This window comes from Bidens hawaiensis, unplaced genomic scaffold (genome assembly GCF_021521415.1).
Source record: "Bidens hawaiensis isolate Kalapana, Puna unplaced genomic scaffold, B.hawaiensis_p1.1 tig00052904_1, whole genome shotgun sequence".
NCBI classification, from domain to species: Eukaryota; Viridiplantae; Streptophyta; class Magnoliopsida; order Asterales; family Asteraceae; genus Bidens; species Bidens hawaiensis.
The window spans coordinates 5,127-24,270 of NW_027499499.1; the positions used below are offsets into that span (position 1 = coordinate 5,127).

General features: G+C 39.9%; 1 pseudogene across 1 annotated transcript; it reads left to right on the forward strand.

Annotated features, from left to right (window-relative positions):
• Nucleotides 1-13,858: 13,858 nt before the first annotated feature.
• Nucleotides 13,859-15,841, forward strand: LOC143599797 (uncharacterized; annotated as a pseudogene). The gene is made up of 5 exons (XR_013147354.1): nucleotides 13,859-14,144; nucleotides 14,361-14,397; nucleotides 14,484-14,720; nucleotides 14,796-14,843; nucleotides 15,339-15,841. The product of XR_013147354.1 is annotated as an uncharacterized LOC143599797 (transcript).
• The last annotated feature ends 3,303 nt before the right edge of the window (nucleotides 15,842-19,144 follow it).

Here is a 19,144-nt window from a genome sequence, read left to right on the forward strand (position 1 = left end):
GTGTAGAGCTTACTGATAGCTTTGCCAATTTTATGGTTGCTTCTTCCTCCTTTGGACGTGTCAGAGGCTTTCATGAAGGGATGACCACGCTCAAAGTAACCGCACATTCAAAGACCATCCACTTCATGGTCATGACGTCAAGCAGGAAGGTGCTGTGCGAATTAAAGAACATGATGGTCTGCGCTTCCCACTTCAGGAAATGCTTCCGGAGTTTTCTTCCGCTCATGACGGCATGCAACAGTTAAAGATCTATTTGGGCGAGGAGTCTGAGGATGACACTTCGGAAGACACGTCATTGAAGGCTCCGGAAAACTAAACGGCGTCAAATCCTTAGGATATGTTTAGATATTTTGTAACTTGTAATTTTTCTTTCCATTTTTGTAATCATCTTTTGAGTAATTAATGGGAAAGAACTTTTTTGTCTTTTGTGAGTATCCAACTGTTCTAAGGAAAATATCCTTAAGAGATTTTTTGAAATTTGAAATTTTTGAGAATTAGATAATCATGATGACGTAGCGGGGAGAGAAACTTATTAGAGACAACTGATAGGATGTGTATGATGCCCTTAACAGCCTGTTTACAACTTCTTGAATCTACCGCCTGACGTGTCAGTCATCTGGCGATCCACGGTTTCTCTATCCTCTGGCACTCCATCAGTCGCATTAATTGCGATGAGTATAAATATATCACTTGTGATTTTATTCAACTCTTATCATTTTCAAACTCTTATTCTTTCAAATCTTCAAGCCTTAGAACTGTCTGAGATCTCTTTCTTCTTCTTATTCAAATGGCTGGAGAAAAGAAAGGTACCCCTACCATTAACGAAGTCGTCGTGGCTCTGAAAGAGAAAGAATTTAAGGACGTTGTTAACGTATATGGACTGGCGACGGAATGGGAACCAGAACGTCCGGCGGAAGGTTCTGTTGCCACCAGTCCACCGCCGAAGAAGATGGCCGTGTATATGGAACATTTCACGACGTGGAACTTCCGGATTCCGGTGACAAAATTCCTTTAGTCGATTTTGACGGAATACGGGGTTCACATATCTCAGATCCATCCTTTTGGGATGCTAAGAATTCGTCATTTCGAATTCTGTTGCCAAGTCCGTGATTTCGAGCCATCCGTCGGCATGTTTGCTGTATTTTACAAGATGACCTTCCGTGACGGGTGGCATAGTTTTGCCTCTATTGTGAAGAATGGTATAGGTACGGAGTGGATCCGTAGCCTTCATGGTTGGAAACCCAAATTCTTCTGGATCAGGGAGGATGTTATCCCATTCCCTATGACTTATCGTAAGGCGGAAGCGACCATGCCAACGATTCAAGCTTCCGCTCATGAGGGCCAACCATGGTTCACGACCCTGACCACCACGCCGACTCCCATGCGCCCTATCCATGAGGGGGCGATGGTGAGTGCGAGGATGAGCCGTCTATGGCCGTTCCCTAAGTTGGAGCCCTATTATGAGAAAACCAACAAGAGTAAGCTTGATGTTACTTTTTTCCTTATTAAACGTCCAATTTTTAACTTGTGTTAGTATTTGTACAGGTGAGGGTTCCACCTTCGACACTTTGCTGGACCAGGAAGGAGGAATGATGGTGCGTCGCCCCATTGATCCAAGGGATGTGCCAGTTCCAACTTCTTATTTCCCACCGCGTTTCGCTCGGAACCAATAATGTCCGAGGCGATGTACGCCCAAGGTGAGAAATATGTTAAAGAATGCATCCAGAAAGGTGAGGGCCTTCTACAACCCCGACCTGTGACTGCTATTACTTCTAGCGGAGTGATTGTACTCTTTTCATCCAGCGAAGAGTCATTACTTTACGAAGGAAGTTTTCCGGCTGATGCTAACAACGTTGTGGACTCAAATGCAGGTTTCACCCGTCAGAGAGCCACTACCACCCAGACATCGGGTCATGATGATGCTAACACTGCTGCAGAGGGCAAACGTCCCGCACCTGATGATGTCACTACTGAAGGTGAGCCTCAAATTGCTGATGCGGACGTTTCATAAGTGGTTGGCAAGCGTAAGGTCAACTTTGCCAAGGCCGCCCCTAAGAAGAAGTCCAAGAAGGCCAAGCCTGCTACTTTGGAGGCGCGTCTGGATTAGGGCTGTTCATGAGTCAAGACAGGGTGGTTTCGAGCTTGGGTTTGAAATTAAACGAGGCATCTCAGCTAAGGCTCTAGCTTGATTTTGAAGCTAAACGAGATTTAAATCGAACCAACGAGCCAAGCCATGATCGAGCCGAGCCTAAGTCAAGCCGAGCTTGGTTACAAAAATGAGCCAACTCAACTCAGAATGTTTCAAATCAAGTTTTTTTAGCTAGTTATATTCGAGCTTTTATCGATCGAGCCACGAGCCCGAGCTTCGAGCTTTTTGAACAGCCCTAGTCTGGATCAACTTGACGTAGAAGATCCTTCGTTGGGTAAGTTAAAAAATCTCTTCCATTTGATAACTGTTATGGATTGGAATTTTTCTAACCAACTGTTAATGTTATTCAGTGAACCTGAATGACCTTTCTGAAGGTGTTTCAAGTTTGAAGGACTCAACTCCTTTTCCACCGCCACCATCCCCACCTCCAAATTCTGCCAAAGAACCGATTGAGGTGGTGGACGATTCTCCTTTGAAGGATAAGGAGGTTGAGAATACTGATCACGTCAGTATGTCGCCTTCTTATAATGTTCACCATTTTAGAGATCAAGGAGGTGTGAGCATGTTTCCTCATGCTCGTCAGACATCTCTGGCTCCTCAAGAGGAGGATCGTACTCCGCATCGTCCACGTTGGTCTTTACGCCGATACTCAACGTTCCGCGACGTGGACGTATGCTTTGAATATTTGTAGGAGAGTCTTCTTCCTGCTGAGAAGGAGTGTCGTCGTCGCAGTATTCGCCAAGAGTTGTTAAATTCAAACTCTTATCACTTGGCGAATGCTCTTTCCACCAGTCGGGATATAACTTGAGACTGGTTAGCGATGAACAAGGAATGAGATGAACTGGCGGCCTCTGCTTCCAAAGCCAAAGAAGAGGCCCTTAAGGCTATAAATGAGGCCAGAGAGAGCAGTCAAGCGCTGGAAGCAGAGAAGATTGGACGTTCCAATGCTGAGGAAGCCAAAGTTGTTTTCCAAAAACAACTGGATGAACAAGCTGAATTGATAAAAAATTTGCAGGCTGAATCAGCGACTAAGGAAGAGCGCTTGACGAATCTTGCTGCTAAAAACCGAGAGCAAGCCTTGGAGTGCGCCGGCCATAAGATGGAGCTTGTCCGGGCCAAGGCGGACCAGAAATGGCTGCTAGCGGAGGGAATTCCCAAAGTATGGATTTTTCCTTTGTTGTAAATAATCTCAGTGTTTGAAGTTATTTATATATATTTATTCAACAGATCATCGCTGATGTCCGAGCGAGTGATGAACTTGGGAACTGCGTTGCTGTCCTCTTGAAGGCATCCAAGCAAGTTGGCCGCCAATTAGGCTTTGAGGAAGGCTACAAGTTTGGCTCAACTTCCAGGGTTCCTGAAGAGTATATTTTGGCTAGCCAAGATACTACTGCCGTCCTTAAACAAAAAACAAAGGACTTTGATTCTTTGAAGTTCTCTTTGGCGGAGCAGATATTTGAACTTGCGGACAAAGAGGACAGCATCAAGCAATTAAAACTTCTTCTTGATCTTGATGAAGAAGATGAAGAAGATGCTGAGGATGCGGGAGGCGAGGGTGCGGGACGTCGCACCATAGATAGATTTTTTCTTTTCTTTGTAATTAAACTCTCTATGTTTTGTAATCCATTTTCTATGAATAAAGAAGGCTTGTGTTTATATCCGGTACACTTTGTTTATTTTTCATAATATAAGTGTTTGGAGGATCTTCTTTGTAAGCCAATAAAGGATTACATAACAATACAAGTCTTAGACGACTGAAATGAAAATTTCTATAAATAAGGCATAAGTCGAATTACAAAAGATGGAATTACATAGATTGTGAATATCTAATTAGGCGCACAGGCCAAAAGAGAAAAACAAACTACATGTAACATTTCTTTAGTTGGGCACCATTCCAAGTTCTAGGGATCTCCGTCCCATCCAATTTTTCTAACTTGTAAGCACCTTTAGATAAAACTTTCTGAGTTCTATAAGGTCCTTCCCAAGTTGGGCCAACTTTCCTGAAGGCTCTTGCCCGGAGGCTTCATTGTTGCGGAAGACAAAGTCTCCCACGTAAAACTCACATTTTTGGACTCGCGAGTTATAGTATTTTTGCAACTGGCGTTTGTAATTGTGCTCGTGGATCAATGCTAGTTCTCTCATTTCCTCAAGGAGGTTGAGGTTCATCCGGAGTTCATGATCATTATCATCGATCAAAAGAACTCTGGCGGATGGAATCCCAATCTCAGCCGGAATCATGGCCTCTGTGCCGTAGGTTAGACTAAATGGGGTCTCAGAATTGCTGGAATTCTTTTGGTTGCGGAAGGCCCATAGTACATGAGGCAATTCGTCAACCTAGCCCGTCCGTTTAGTCCCTAACCTTGCTTTGATTCTTTTCTTGATCGTCCGGTTGGTTCTCTCAACCTAACCATTTGCTTGCGGGTGGGCTACAGAGGTGAAGATTCTGGAAATGTGTAACTCTTTTAACCATTCTTGTAACCCACTGTCCACGAACTGAGTTCCGTTATCGCTAACGAGTTCCAGAGGAAGGCCAAACCGGCAGATTATGAATTCCCACAGGAATTTCTTAACACTTGCTGCTGTTATGGAAGCAACCGATTTAGCTTCCACCCACTTCGTGAAGTAGTCGATGGCTACTATCAAGAATTTGACGCGTCCAGGGGCTTCAGGGAAAGGTCCCATTATATGAACAGCCCATTTCTGGAACGGCCAAGCCGAAGTGACTGGAACGAGCTCGTTCTTTGGTCGTATCGTGTTAGGAGCATAATTTGGTAGGGAGAAACCTCTCTATCATGTGTGATAGATGAAAGGCTTGATCACATTCGCTGGCATGAATCACACTTTCTGATTTCGTGCACAGCATCCAAATGCATTCCTGGACAATAATATCCGGCATTCATTAACTTTGCTACGACCATGCGTGGGCCAGCGTGAAGACCACATATGCCTTCATGAACTTCTCTGATTAGATAGTTCGTGTCCTCGGCGTCCACATATCGAAGTAATGGTCCGAGGAAGGAACGTCGATATAAAACACCATCGTGTATTTGATAGTTCAAGGCTTTGTGCTTTATCTTCTGAGCCGCGACTTTTCCTTTCGGGAGGGCTCCAGATGACAAGTATGCTATAATGGGTGTCATCCAGGATTCCACTCCCGTTAGGATCACTAAAACTTGGTGTTGTAGAACAGACGGGCGGTCCAATATTTCGATGCGGATGTCTTTGGCAAAATATTCGAAGTTTGTTGAAGCCAATTTACTAAGAGCATCTGCTGATTTGTTCTCGCTTCTCTTTATGTGGATGACCTTACATGAGGAGAACTGAAGCATCAAATCTTTCGCCTGTGACACATATGATGCCATTATGTCATTCTTTGCTTCATATGTGTTGTTGATCTGCCCCGCAATCAACATAGAATCCACGCGGGCTTCCAAATGTTTAACCCCGAGCTTTTTGGCTATTCGTAAGCCCGCCAAGAAAGCTTCATACTCTGCCTCGTTGTTAGTACTCTTGAAATCTAATTTTATGGTGTATGTAAACTCATGGCCTTCGGGATTGACTAGCATGAGGCCTGCGCTAGATCCCTCACTGCTTGAAGCCCCGTCCGTGAACAAAGACCAAATCTGTCCTAGTTCTGGAGGTGTTTGAGGTTGTTGCTCGATCAAACATTCCTTCTCTTTGTGTTGCAGGACTTCAGTAACAAAATCCGCTAACACTTGTCCCTTGATTGCTAGCCTAGGTTTGTACTCTATCGCATGTTCACCTAGTTAGATGGCCATTTTGCCAATCGTCCAGACAATTCCGGTTTGCTAAGGACGTTCTTGAGCTTGTATCCAGTCAAAACGTTGATGGGGTGCCCTTGGAAGTACCTGCGGAGGCGTCGGGCAGCATAGACCAATGCTAGGACAAGCTTTTCTAACATAGAATATCTTGTCTCCGGGTCTGATAATGTTCTGCTGACGTAGTAAATCGATGTTTGAACGTTTTTCCTATCTGTCAGGAGGACATCCCCGATAGCAATGTCTGATGCTGACAAATACATCGCTAATGGTTCCCCCGCATAAGGTGTTGTCAACGTAGGCAATTCCATCAAACATTTTTTAACCTCCAAGAAAGCTTGTTCCGCTTCCGCGGTCCATCTGAATTGTGCTTTCTTAAGGCAATTCCTTAGTGTTGAGACAAAAGGATAAGATTTGGCTGCGTGATTAGCCAGAAAGCAATTCAGAGCAACCAAACGACCGTTGAGGGTCTGAACTTCCTTGAGGGAGGAAGGAGAAGGCATGCGGGATACAGCTTGGACTTTATCCGGATTAGCTTTGAAACCTGCATCCGTGAAAATTACCCCGAGAAATTTTCCTTCCTCCATTCCGAATGAACACTTAGCTGGTTTAGCTTCATGTTGATACTTTTCAAGGTTTCGAATGTCTCTTCGATATCCCTCAGAATTTGATCTTCCTCAACACTTTTAATCCCGAGATCATCCATGTAAACCTCCAAATTTCGACCAATTTGACCTTCAAATGCTATGTCCATTAGTCGTTGATATGTGGCTCCCGCATTCTTTAGACCGAAAGGCATCATCTTGTAACAAAAAGTGCATTGATCGGTACGAAACGCTGTTTTATCTTCATCACCCGTAGCCATGCGGATCTGATGATAGCTTTTATAGGAATCCAGGAAGCACTTGAATTTTAACGGTGCCACAACATCGACCTTGAGATCTATTTCAGGCAATGGATAACAGTCCTTGGGAAACGCCTTGTTTAGATCCTTGAAATCTATACACATCCGCCACGTCCCGTTGCTTTTAGGAACAGTGACCGGATTGGCGACCCAGGTCTGATATCAAATTGGTCGGATGATTCTAGCCTGTAGGAGGTCTTGAACTTGCTCATTCATTGCTTTCGTTTGTTCCGGACCCATCTTACGCTGTTTTTAAACAATCGGTGTAAACATAGGGTTTACCCTCAACTTGTGTTCCGCAATGCTCCGCGGGACGCCAGTCAGGTCCGCGGGTTGCCATGCGAAGACATCAATGTTTTTTATAGCAACTGTTTCAAAAAGGTCCTTATGATCTCAGAGATAGCAGGTCCAATTGTTACAGTCTGATCAGGAAATTTCTTGTTCAAAATCCATTTTTCTGACTCAGTATGCTGAGATTGTTTTGGAATCTTGCTAGGTTTTGAACTTTCGGTTGCAAAGCAATGTCAATTGACATGGATTATTGCTACACCAGTGCGGGTTTGAACCCCTACCGCACCGTGAGCTATGGATGGATGAGCATTAAAGTCACCAATGGCCTCTCGTCCGAAGATGATGTCATGTTTCGACGTTGCTGGAAGAACTAGGAACTCAACCTCCTCAGTCCTTGAGCAAACTCCGTCGCTTAGGGTGACTGGGAAAGAAATCACCCCTCGCGGATGCATTATTTCCCCTCCAAACCCTAATACCGGAGCATGGATGGGTTTCAACCTTTCTTTATCTTCATCATCAAGTTGTTCAAAGCACTGTTCGTACATGATGTCCGATGTACTTCCAGTGTCAAAGAAAACATATTGAGAACGATAATGACCAAAAACGGCAGTGATGATTAGGGGGTTCTTGTTATTGGGACCACCCTTAATTCGTGGAAAAATCACTGGTTCGTTTTTCCATTCCTCTTCCTCAGACTCTCGTCTTTTTTCTCCCACCTTCCGTCCGCCCTGAATCATATGGACGTTCAAGTCCTTGACCTACTTTTTGGATGGACCCTGGTTTTCCCGCATGGGAGCTTTACCAGTCCCGGGCTTTCCATCTTTCACCAGGTGTCCAAGTTTCCCGGACTTCACAGCCAACTCAATTTCGCTCTTTAAAGCATTACATTCGTTCGCGTTATGACGATGTCATTATGAAACGAACAATGTTTCTTGGTATCAAGGAATGACCTTCTTGTGAGTGGCTGTGGCTTCTGGAAGTTCACGTTCTCTGTGGTGAGAATTTCAGCGGGAGTTTTTAAAAGAGGAGTCCATTTGTGAGGAACTCGATTTGAGGGTCCTGTTTTGTTCTTATTGCCGATGAGGGACCTTGCATCAAACGGCTTCGATGCTTCCATATTCGGCTGAAGTCTTGACCAGATTGGTCCCTTTGCCTGCTTATTGGGTCGCGGGTTTTGGAACTCGACTTTAAACTTTTGCCTTGAATTGTTGTTCCCCAATGTTTTTTAGGTATTGGCAAATAACTTCGCCGCGGTCATAAGATCATCCCATTCCTTCAGCATTCCATCTTTACCAGTAAGTGTGCGGATCAACTCGTCACACTTGACATTCTTGCAAAAGGCACCGCGAAGCATATCTTTGCTTATCCCACCAATGTTCAAACTTTCGTCATTGAACCTGGCGATAAAAACTTCAATGAATTCATTATCCCGGCGGATAACATCCAGAATCTCCGATTGGTCACCCGTGTGCTTCTTTTGTTGTCTAAACTGTTGTGAGAACTTCTTCACTAGATCATCCCAACTAGAGATCTGACCATCGGGGAGTTTTTCGAACCATTCCCTTGCTGCCCCCGTTAGTGTTAATGCGAACATATGACACCAATAGGGGAGCGTCCATCCGCTCACACCACCTACTGCTACGAAGTTCTGCAGATGATCGCTTGGATCAGTCATGCCATTGTATCTACCCACCGTTGTAGGTATCTTAGCATTGACAGGGAAGGGTGCTGTCGCAATACTAGCTATAAATTTTGACTTCTCGGCAAAGGCTACCGGATGGTATGGCTTGATGAAATCCTCCTCAGCATCGCCGTGATACACAGTATGGCAGACGACGTCATGCGGACGACTGCTTCTTGCCCTCGAACTCATTCTACTATCACCCGTGTAGAAACTGTTGTCTCCCGGGTGATAAGTTGAGTCATAACTATCATATTCATCAAAGTGAGAAGGCATCCGCATGTCCATGCGAGGACGGGGGCGTAACCTTCGTGGTTCAACGAATTCTTGTTCAGTTTGCTGACTGTAGCGGAGCTGACTTCCCCTCACCGTTGGAGGAAGAGAAAAAGATCTCCGAGGAGATTCTTCGTAAGTCAGAGCACGAGCATGAAGATGTGCATTCCGCACCCTACGCTCATATTCCGCTCTCAGGTTCTATTGTTGAACCTGAAGCCATTCATCCGGGGACAATTGTCCGCCAGGTCTGGAATTATGACGTTGAGATCTCGCCATATCAGAATCGCCAGAATCATCTTCCAGATCTAATACTGAACGAGTTTGGCGAGTGTCTCTCATAATTCGACCAAGGTCACCCAGATTAGATCCTTCCGGAGCCGTCACATGTCCCAAATCGGTAGGACTTGGCCCAGTAGGTGCGGTGACACGTTCAAGGGTACGACCACCTGGTGTTGTTTTGGTGGTTCGTGAACCTGGAGCTGTTATACGTGCAAAAACACTCGAGGCAAAGCCTACAGGTATTTTAGTGTTAGTCGCTCGTGAAGTAGCTGCAGGAGTTCCCGTTGGCCCTTCAGGAAATTTACTCATACTTTAAACGAACCGAAAAACCAACGAAGAAGAAAAAATTGTGTAGTTCTAACACCAAAACGGATGGCGCCAATGAAGAAACACGGATCCGATCCCCTGGTATGGGTCCTGGATCCAATGAGTCCACAGGGTAAAATATGATAACTACCAACACAGTATGAGCACAACTTCCCAAAGTCCAGTGACTGGAACCTGCAAAACAGACACCATGAGTCTCGTTACAGGAAGGATAAGGTGGGGGGTCTTCTTGTAACCACCCTCCGGCGTGAGAATCAGTAACGTTTGTAGATGAGAAAGTACTGAAGTTAAACAGACTAAGAGTAGTCAAAGTATATGTGAGTAAGAATACTAGTGAGTGAATGAATACCTCATGTAGGTTGACAAGGTATTTATAGCCGAAGGATGTAGAGAGGTGATTGGGCCAGCTGTCCTCTTCTAGAAGATCTTGATAACTGCCTGGACACGTGTCCTCTTGTGATACGTTGAGCTATACGTCCCATGTGCATGGGTATAACAACCTGGACACGCGTCGCCTAATGATAGGACGGATAGCACCCTGGCCATGGGCACGGTTATAACAACCTGGCCAGGTGTCCTTTGCTCATTGGCTAGTAGGTCACGTACTCTTCAAGTAACAATCGTGGACATTCTTCTAGAGGATGGTTAATTGGTGACAACTGTCCTATTGGCATTGCCCTCCAGGCGTTTTAGCGGACAGATGTCCTGTCCTGCGGATGATTCCTGAGGGTGCCAGGATGCTTCCGCTCGTGGTATGAGGACGTTCTTCCTCTACAGTGATATGCGAGTGATCCGTATGTCCCGCGGGTGATATGTGAGAGGCTCCTCTATGACCCGCGGGTGGTACTTAAGGGTATTTGGGTCTTTTTGATACCCTACCTCTATATACATTGAGTTCACATATGGTTAGTTTGGGTTTGTTTGGCAATAACGCCACCAACTCCATTTCGGTTAGATTCAGTTTCATTTTCGGTTTTGTGAAATTGAAGTGAGTGAGTGAAGAAAGAGTAAAGTGATGGGCACTTACCAAATAAATCTTTTCCTTTTTTTCTTAAATCTTTATTTCTTTCCTTTATAAATTTACGCACATTCTAAACTTTTATATGACATTCTCTCACTGGCTAATCATTCTCTCCATAGTTTCATATCCACTCCTAATGGCTAATACCCTAAGGTAACCATTCAAAGGTACCAAATTAGAAATGTAGAGGCACGAGCCAGGTTAGATTTAAGCCTTTAAGTCTTAAAAGCTTAGTTTACTAATCCTTGCCTCCCACTTGTTCAACATGAATCCGCCTCTAGTTATGTGAATGCTATAAAATTGGGAGCAACAAGTTATAAACATGAGTGTGATGTGGTTGTTGATTTTCTATAATAATGAAAAACTCTCTGAAAATTGTGTATTATTAATCTACTATGCATATGAGTATAATATGTATAATTGCAAAGAAAACATAATCAAATATTATCTACTAAATATGACAATAACATAAAGTGAACACTAACAATATGTAAAATAATGTAAGACCCAATAAAATTTGTATTATTAATCAACCACATATATGAATATAATTTACACATAAAACTCAAACCAAATGACTATGTTAATAATAAAATACTAAAAACTAATGGTATATTATCTCTAGAAAATTCAATTCTATTTACATGTTTTAATCAATACTTAGTCCCACCAAACGTGACGTGTCATGTCATGTCATGTTTGGCATGTCGATTACACTATTAAAACTTAAGGTATAAACTAACGAGAGAGTGTCATATTAAAAATATGGAGTAGTTGAAGATTTATTAAGGGTGTATAAAGATTGGAGGAAAAAAATAAAAGTTATCTCTTTGTCATCGGCTTCATAAAACTAGTGGCGTATTCAGGAAATTCTCTTACAGAGGTTGGAATTTTTTTTGGGTTGGTGTATATATATATAATTTGGACCAATTCGGCCATTCGGGTCGGGTAAAATTTTTTTTGGTCCGATTCAGCCGTTCCAGTCGGGTTGAATCGAGTCAGGTCAGACACACACACACACATTAAAATACAATTTATTTAAAACTGTATTCTACGGGTCCTTATTATTTGAAATTTAATCAAAACATCATCTACTTTGTTATTGACGAAACCATATTTTTATGATCAAGAATGCAATTCTACTTGCATAAATGTATATTAATTTTTTTTGGTTGATATAAAATCACTTGATTGATTTTAAGTTGTAATATTTAAGATAGACATTATACAGACCAATATTTGTTTTAAATATTGAAAATATTGATAAGTGTTATTATATAAAATATAAGCAATAAAGAACCAAAAGAATTTATATGCAATGGCAGAGTCATAAACTTTCTTTTGTGGGTTCGGAATTTTTCGGTGCTCGATCTTTTTCCGGCGTCAAAGTTTCCGAGCCTGGATGGGTCAGGTCGGTCATTCGGCAAATAAATAAATTGCAATATCACTATTATAAAAAAATGTACATCATCGTTGTTTTCAGCCGAACTGGTGAATGAGGCTATAGTTTGAACTTTGTTGATTATAAAGAAATAGATCGGTGGTTGTTTCTGGCTATGTTTTTATTTATTTTTTTATCATGTTTTATGTTAATTTGGTTGGGCTAATTAACCCATATTTATATAATAATAAAAGTGGGAGAAACATGTTATAGTCTCTTGTATATAGTGCGTTCAAGTTTATACCGTGTAATATTTATTTTTATATTTTATTTTTTTACTTTTGTTCCCTACATTTTTTCATAGTTTACAAATAAGTCACAAAAAATATTTTTTCACTTTCAACTTTGATGCCATATACTTTTCAAGTTTTACATATTTTTGTATAACGTTACGCTTGAATTTAATGAGTTAACGCGTTGCAACGCATGCGTGTGGTTGAATGTTATGTCTATTTTCCCGTTTAATAGACCCATCGCAACGAGTATATGTTAAGTTGACTTAGTTATTTTTTTCTATATTTTATGTTTCTGTCTAATTTTTGTGTGTTAACACGATACAATGAACGTGTGTGGTTCAACGTTTTTAAATCTACTTTTTGTTACTTTTTCTTAATGGTTAACATTAGTTACTGACTGCGGGAGAGGGGATGGCGAACGAAGGCGGTGGTGGTGGTAACTTCATACTTTCGAGTGGAGAGGATATATAAATACAAGGTTTTACACCTCCGCCGCAACGCAGGGTTGTAAATACTAGTTATTAATAATCTTGGGCTTTTTTATAATATATATAACATATATGGGTTATTATTGGCCCATTTATAATGTTTGTTACTAAGTTTGTAGTTTTTTATAAAGTTTTTTTTTTATATTTTATTGAAAAATTATTCATTACTAAAAAACTTTAACTAAATTTTCATAATCAATGGGTTCGAATATTTAAAAAAAAATGTTGGATTCGCTTGTCAGAAAAGAATGGGTTCGCTTGTTTAAATGTACCTATATATTGTATATAAAATCGAAAGTTGACCAGGTTTGACCGAGCCCGGTGAAGTACATGGGGCTCCGTCACCTCATAAAACCAAATCATGTAACCGAATGAAGAACTCACATTAGGGATGGGTTGGAGATTCGGCATGAGATTGCCTGATTTGAAGTTGATAGTCACCCCAATCACCGGAACGTTGATATGATAAGCATATTGTTTAATATATAGTTCATCAACAGTACTCTAGTTGATATACTTTTTTTTTCCCTGAGCGGTCTATTTAGATCACTGATAACTCGATCTCACAACAATTTGATTACTACATACGAAAATAAAAAATAATAATCAAAGTGAAGAACATGGACAGAGTTTGGAGGAAGGCCATGGAAGAATGAACAGGTGTATTATAGGGACCATAAAAATAAAAATAAAGAGATGATCACCATCACAACCTTTCCTTTCCTTTGCTATTATCTAATCTATTATTATTATTATTATTATTATTATTACTATTATTACTATTATTATTATTATTATTGTTGTTTTTCATTTCATCATTTACATCATTCTTCATTCATCTATCTATCTTTCCGCTTTTTCCTTTCATCAATATACATACATACATACCCGCTTAGATCCAATCCATCCATCCATCCGATCATTCATCTTTTCATTTCACCAAAATCTTTAACCAAATAGTTTAAATTAATGAGGTGGTGGGGTAAATGGGAAATGTAACCTCAAACATAGCGGCCAAATTCGCCTTCTTCCCACCGGAGCCAGCGTCGTATGATGTCTGCGTAGACGAAGCAGCAAATGGGGGAAAACGATACTGTTTGACGGGTATAACCGCAGACAAGAACGTGGATGTCCATGTCCTTGACACCAAGGCTGGAAACACCCTTTTGCTAAATTCACCCTTCTCTACTCTCATGGCAACGCTGCTGATTTGGGTCAGATGCAACACCTCTTTATTGACCTCAGAGCTCACCTCAGGCTCAACATCATGAGGTCTGGAATTTTATTTTTATGGGTTTTTATTTTGTTGGATTGTTTCATCACAAGTTATTACACAGATTACTAATAAGTTTGACCCCAAAAGTCAACACTGTTGTTTCGAGTGGTGTTCAAACACGAATCCTAAAGTGTCAATTGTCATTCTGTTAGCTCCTAGTTTATTTTGATGCAAATGTATGTTTAAAGTTTGTACATATTTATGCTCTGCAGTTATGATTACTCCGGATACGGAGCTTCCACGGGCAAGGTAAGCAAGAAACAATCACGTCTGCTACATTTATTTAGATAATTAAATAACTATAACTCGTATTAAATGCTGTTTGATTTTGTTAGCCATCTGAAGTCAACACATACTATGACATAGAGGCGGTGTACAACTGTTTAAAAGACAACTATGGAATCAAACAAGAAGACATAATCTTGTATGGTCAATCCGTTGGCAGCGGGCCCACGTTACACCTGGCAGCTCGATTACAAAGCTTGCGAGGTGTTGTTCTACATAGTGCTATTCTTTCAGGAATACGAGTTTTGTACAATGTAAAGATGACACTCTGGTTTGATATATTTAAGGTAATTTTTCATCCACATTATGGAACAACATGGACGGTTGACCAAAATCTATAACGGGTTTGTTTATTTATGCAGAATATTGACAAAATACAGAAAGTCAACTGCCCGATTCTAGTTATACATGTATGTATTCTGTGTCTTTTGACCTATTCATTATTTGCTGGCTTGTAATGAATCGAGCATGCAGTGAACCGTTCAGCAGAAAGTTCGTTTATTTAATAAACAAACGAACATGAACAAAACTCTTTGTTCATTTAGTTAAACAGACTAACATGAACACCAGTGAGAAGTTCGTTTATGTTTGTTTATTTAATAAACAAACATGAGCAAAACTTATTGTTAGTTAAATGAATGAACATGAACACGTGTCGCATTCGTTCATTTATGTTTGTTCGTTTACGTTTATTTATGTTTGTTAGTTACGTTTGTTTGCTTATGCATTTATTTAAATTGTTCATCTATGTCCAGTTATATTCGTTTCTTTACTTTTGTAAACTGTTCGTTTATAATATTAACAAACTGACATAAACAGCATGAGCACGAAATGATGAACATGAACTAGAAAACCCCGTTCGTGTTTGATTATTTTTCGGTTAAAGTTATTGTTTGAAATCACAGGGTACAAGTGATGATATAGTCGACTTTTCACACGGCAAGCGGTTATGGGAATTAGCTAAAGAAAAATATGATCCGTTGTGGGTCCAAGGTGGGGGCCACTGCAATCTTGAAACATATCCAGAGTACATAAGACATTTAAGAAAGTTTGTGAGTGCAACGGAGAAAGTATTAATACAGAAGCCAAACAAGCAACAATCTTCATCAGTATCATGCATTGCAAGTGTCAAACATAACAAGTGTTTGAGATTTGGGAAAACTAGATAGTTTTTTTGATTTTGTTTTTTCTCATGTTGGTGTTCAAGAAATCTAGGTGAGTTTTGTGGTTTTGTTCGGTGGATTTGATGGAGATTCGCGTGTATATTGTTTGTTTTATAAGTAGACGTAGGAAATGGTTATTGATTGAAACTAAAGTTCATTATATGTTAGGATTATTGTTATTGTTCAGTTTATCTTAATATTTATGTGCACTGTTTTATTTTAATTGCATGGATGGTTTTTGTGATAACTTCGGTGAATTATAAAATAGCAGATTAAATAGGGGTCATAAATGGGCTAGTGGATTGACATATAACAAAACAGGCTAAACAGATAAGCCCAAACAGTATCTGTTTAATTAAATAGATCAATCCAAACATAACTTGTATATGTGTCACCACGGATCTTGTGTGAAATAGCCACCACCTACTCACCTAGGTCTAAAAGACTAAAACCATCCAATTAAGCACATTTTAGTTTTGCAAATTTGCCATTTAAATGCTCTTGTATTAGATAAATCCCCATTTGAGCTTCTCAAACATCTAATTAAGCAAATATATATTTTGGTAGGTTTTAAAGGCTATGTTTTTTTTGCCATTAAAGAATGATATAGTCAAACATTTAGAAACCTAATAAAAACCAAAACTCCAACTCTCAAAGATCATGTCTAAGTTACATACCAACAGTAACATTACCAGAATAGCCTTACATCGCCGTGTAATTTACTCTATTTTTTTTGCCTTTAGATCATGTCTAAGGCTCAATCAAGCAGTCCAATCTAGAGGTGCAAATCGGGCTTTCCAAATACCCGGTTTCAGGCATGGAACCGGGTTCGGGTATGACCGAGTATTGGAAAATCGGGTATTGGCAATACCCGGGTCGGGTCCGGTATTGTCTCTAAAAACCATACCCTATGCATCGGGTTCAGGTCGGGTTTAAAATTGGGTATTCTAAAACCGGGTATTTGATTACCCTATTTCCGGGTATTGAAAAAACCCGATTTCCAGATTTTTTCCGGACTTTTTTCTGGGTATTTTCCGGGTTTATATCGGATTTTTAAGGGGTTGCACCTTTTAAGGGGATTTACGGGTATTTGAAAAACCTAGTTTTAGGTATTGGAGAAACCCAGTTCTGGGTATGGAACCAGTTCTGATTTTCGGGTATTACCAGGTATAAATCGGGTCCCTATTCGTACCGTACGGGTAGGGTCAGGTATTAGAAAAACCGGTTCCGAGTATTTTTTTTTTCTGGTTTGGTTCCGGATTCGGGTTTTTGTGCACCTCTAGTCCAATCTATTGGTCTAACAACTTGGACAATTTACATCTGTGGTGAACCCACATTATAATAATAATAATAATAATAATAATAATTATTATTATTATTATTATTATCAATCATAATTTTTGTGAGACTATAAAGGGTCCTTAAGTTTTAATATTGTTTGATTGTTATTAGTTTTTTCGTAATTGAGGAAACCAAGTGATTTGTGTGGAATGAGTATGAAGTTGACAAAAGAGTCTTTGGTCTAGCTATCTAAAAAAGTGAGTGTGTGAGTTACAATTTCAAAAAAGAGAGAACTATTTAGTGTCTTTTTGTTATACATGGCACTTTTTGAAAGCTACGAACTCATGATTCAAGACCCCGTATTCATATTTGATCATGTGCCATCGGCCAGTTTACCTCGTGATTCAAGACCCAGATTCATACTTCAAATCACTGTGATGGTTCTACATTAGACAAGACTCTTATATATGCATGAACAAAAGAGAAAAACAGTTTACCTCGTGATTCAAGACCCAGATTCATACTTCAAATCACTGTGATGGTCCTACATTAGACAAGACTCATATATATGCATGAACAAAAGAGAAAAAAAAAATAAAAATTAAAAAGCTGACGTGGTGATGTTATAGGGCTACAAACCACTATTCTAAAATGAAAATAGTTCATCTGCTGACGTGACTCCACATGTCGAAAATCTCGTCATTTTGCAGCCCTCTACTACAAATAGCCTTATCGAAGGGGTCATCATCGGGGTTCACGAGCCCAAATCTCAGGCAGATTGGCGAACCCAAATGATTGCGTGGTCTTACCCAAGCCGCTACCATGTACCCTAGGGCTAGTGTTCAAAAGTTCTTTTTGTTATGGTCCTTTGTATTAACGAGTTTTCATTGTTTTATAGATTCAATAATTTATACGAGTTCTGTAACATTTATTTTTTTCGTTTTGTAATCGTGACCCGACCCGATCCATACCCGGGTTCGTATTCGGAAAATTTTTTAATTAAATCTCACTTTGAGTAAGTTTTAATCCTTGTTTATTTATATTATTTATTCTTTTATATATAACTATGATTAATATGCGAAAAGACCCTAAACTATCTTATTAACCACTTTTGCACCCACCACCATAGAACAGGGACCAGATTGCAAATAATATTCAAAAAAAATTTTCCTCCTCTTTTCCCTCTCATGTCGCCGACAAAGACCCCCCCCCCCCCACCATATTTCTTGAACCCTGATTCACGGACTAATTGACGAAATTGATGTTACCATATCATTCCTGACAATAAACCGCGTCCACCGACACCCTAAACTTGGTAAATTATTACCAATTGACAACTATGACTCGTCTATCAAGCCGCGGCTCGTTCGATCCCCAAAACACTATAAATACACGCCTAGGATGCAATTAAAACTGCACACACACTCACCTCGACCTCACGAATCAAAACCCTAACCTAATTACAACATACAAGTTCGTTAATATCGGGTTTGTTATAAATCTTGAGCCACAGAACCCATCTCGTCGTTCACCCTCAATTCGTCATCAATTACGGTAATTAAACATTGTGTTATGATTGTTTTTAAGCAACAATCCTTAACCCTAACTTAATTTGAATCAACACCAAAAAATTAAATGGGTTGCATTTATAGGGTTTTAAAGTTAATTGGGGAAGAACAGGACCATGTGTGTTTATCAATTTCCGTTTTCAATTATAATACAAATCAAGGCGCTGGCCAGCGTGTTATGTAAAGCTGGAGAACCGGCATGGGGCGCGGGTTCGAATCTTCCAGGACCGGTTTTTGGGTTTTATTTATTTAATTTCATTTTTTAATAGTTATTACTATTATTATACCTACATAACATTTAAATACACATTGTTTTGATAAAACGGAACAACCCATTTATATATAAATATCTAACTTTACGTATTATACGCATATATTTAATAACTAAGATAAAAAAAATGTATAATAATTCTTTTACGACTCTCGCTAACGAATCAAAAGTATACTAGATATTCAAAATATTTTATTTAACTTTTTCGATAATATATACATATATTATTAATGTCTACCTTATTAATGTAAAACTTAAACATAAAAGTAATAATAATAATAATGATAATAATGATAATAACCACAACCATATTAATATGACAATAAGACTAATAACCCCATCAAGACTCAAGATCCATCATATTATTTTGTCATTTGTATTTAACTCATGTTATTTTTTACAACTAGGGAATATTTGTCGGTGAACCT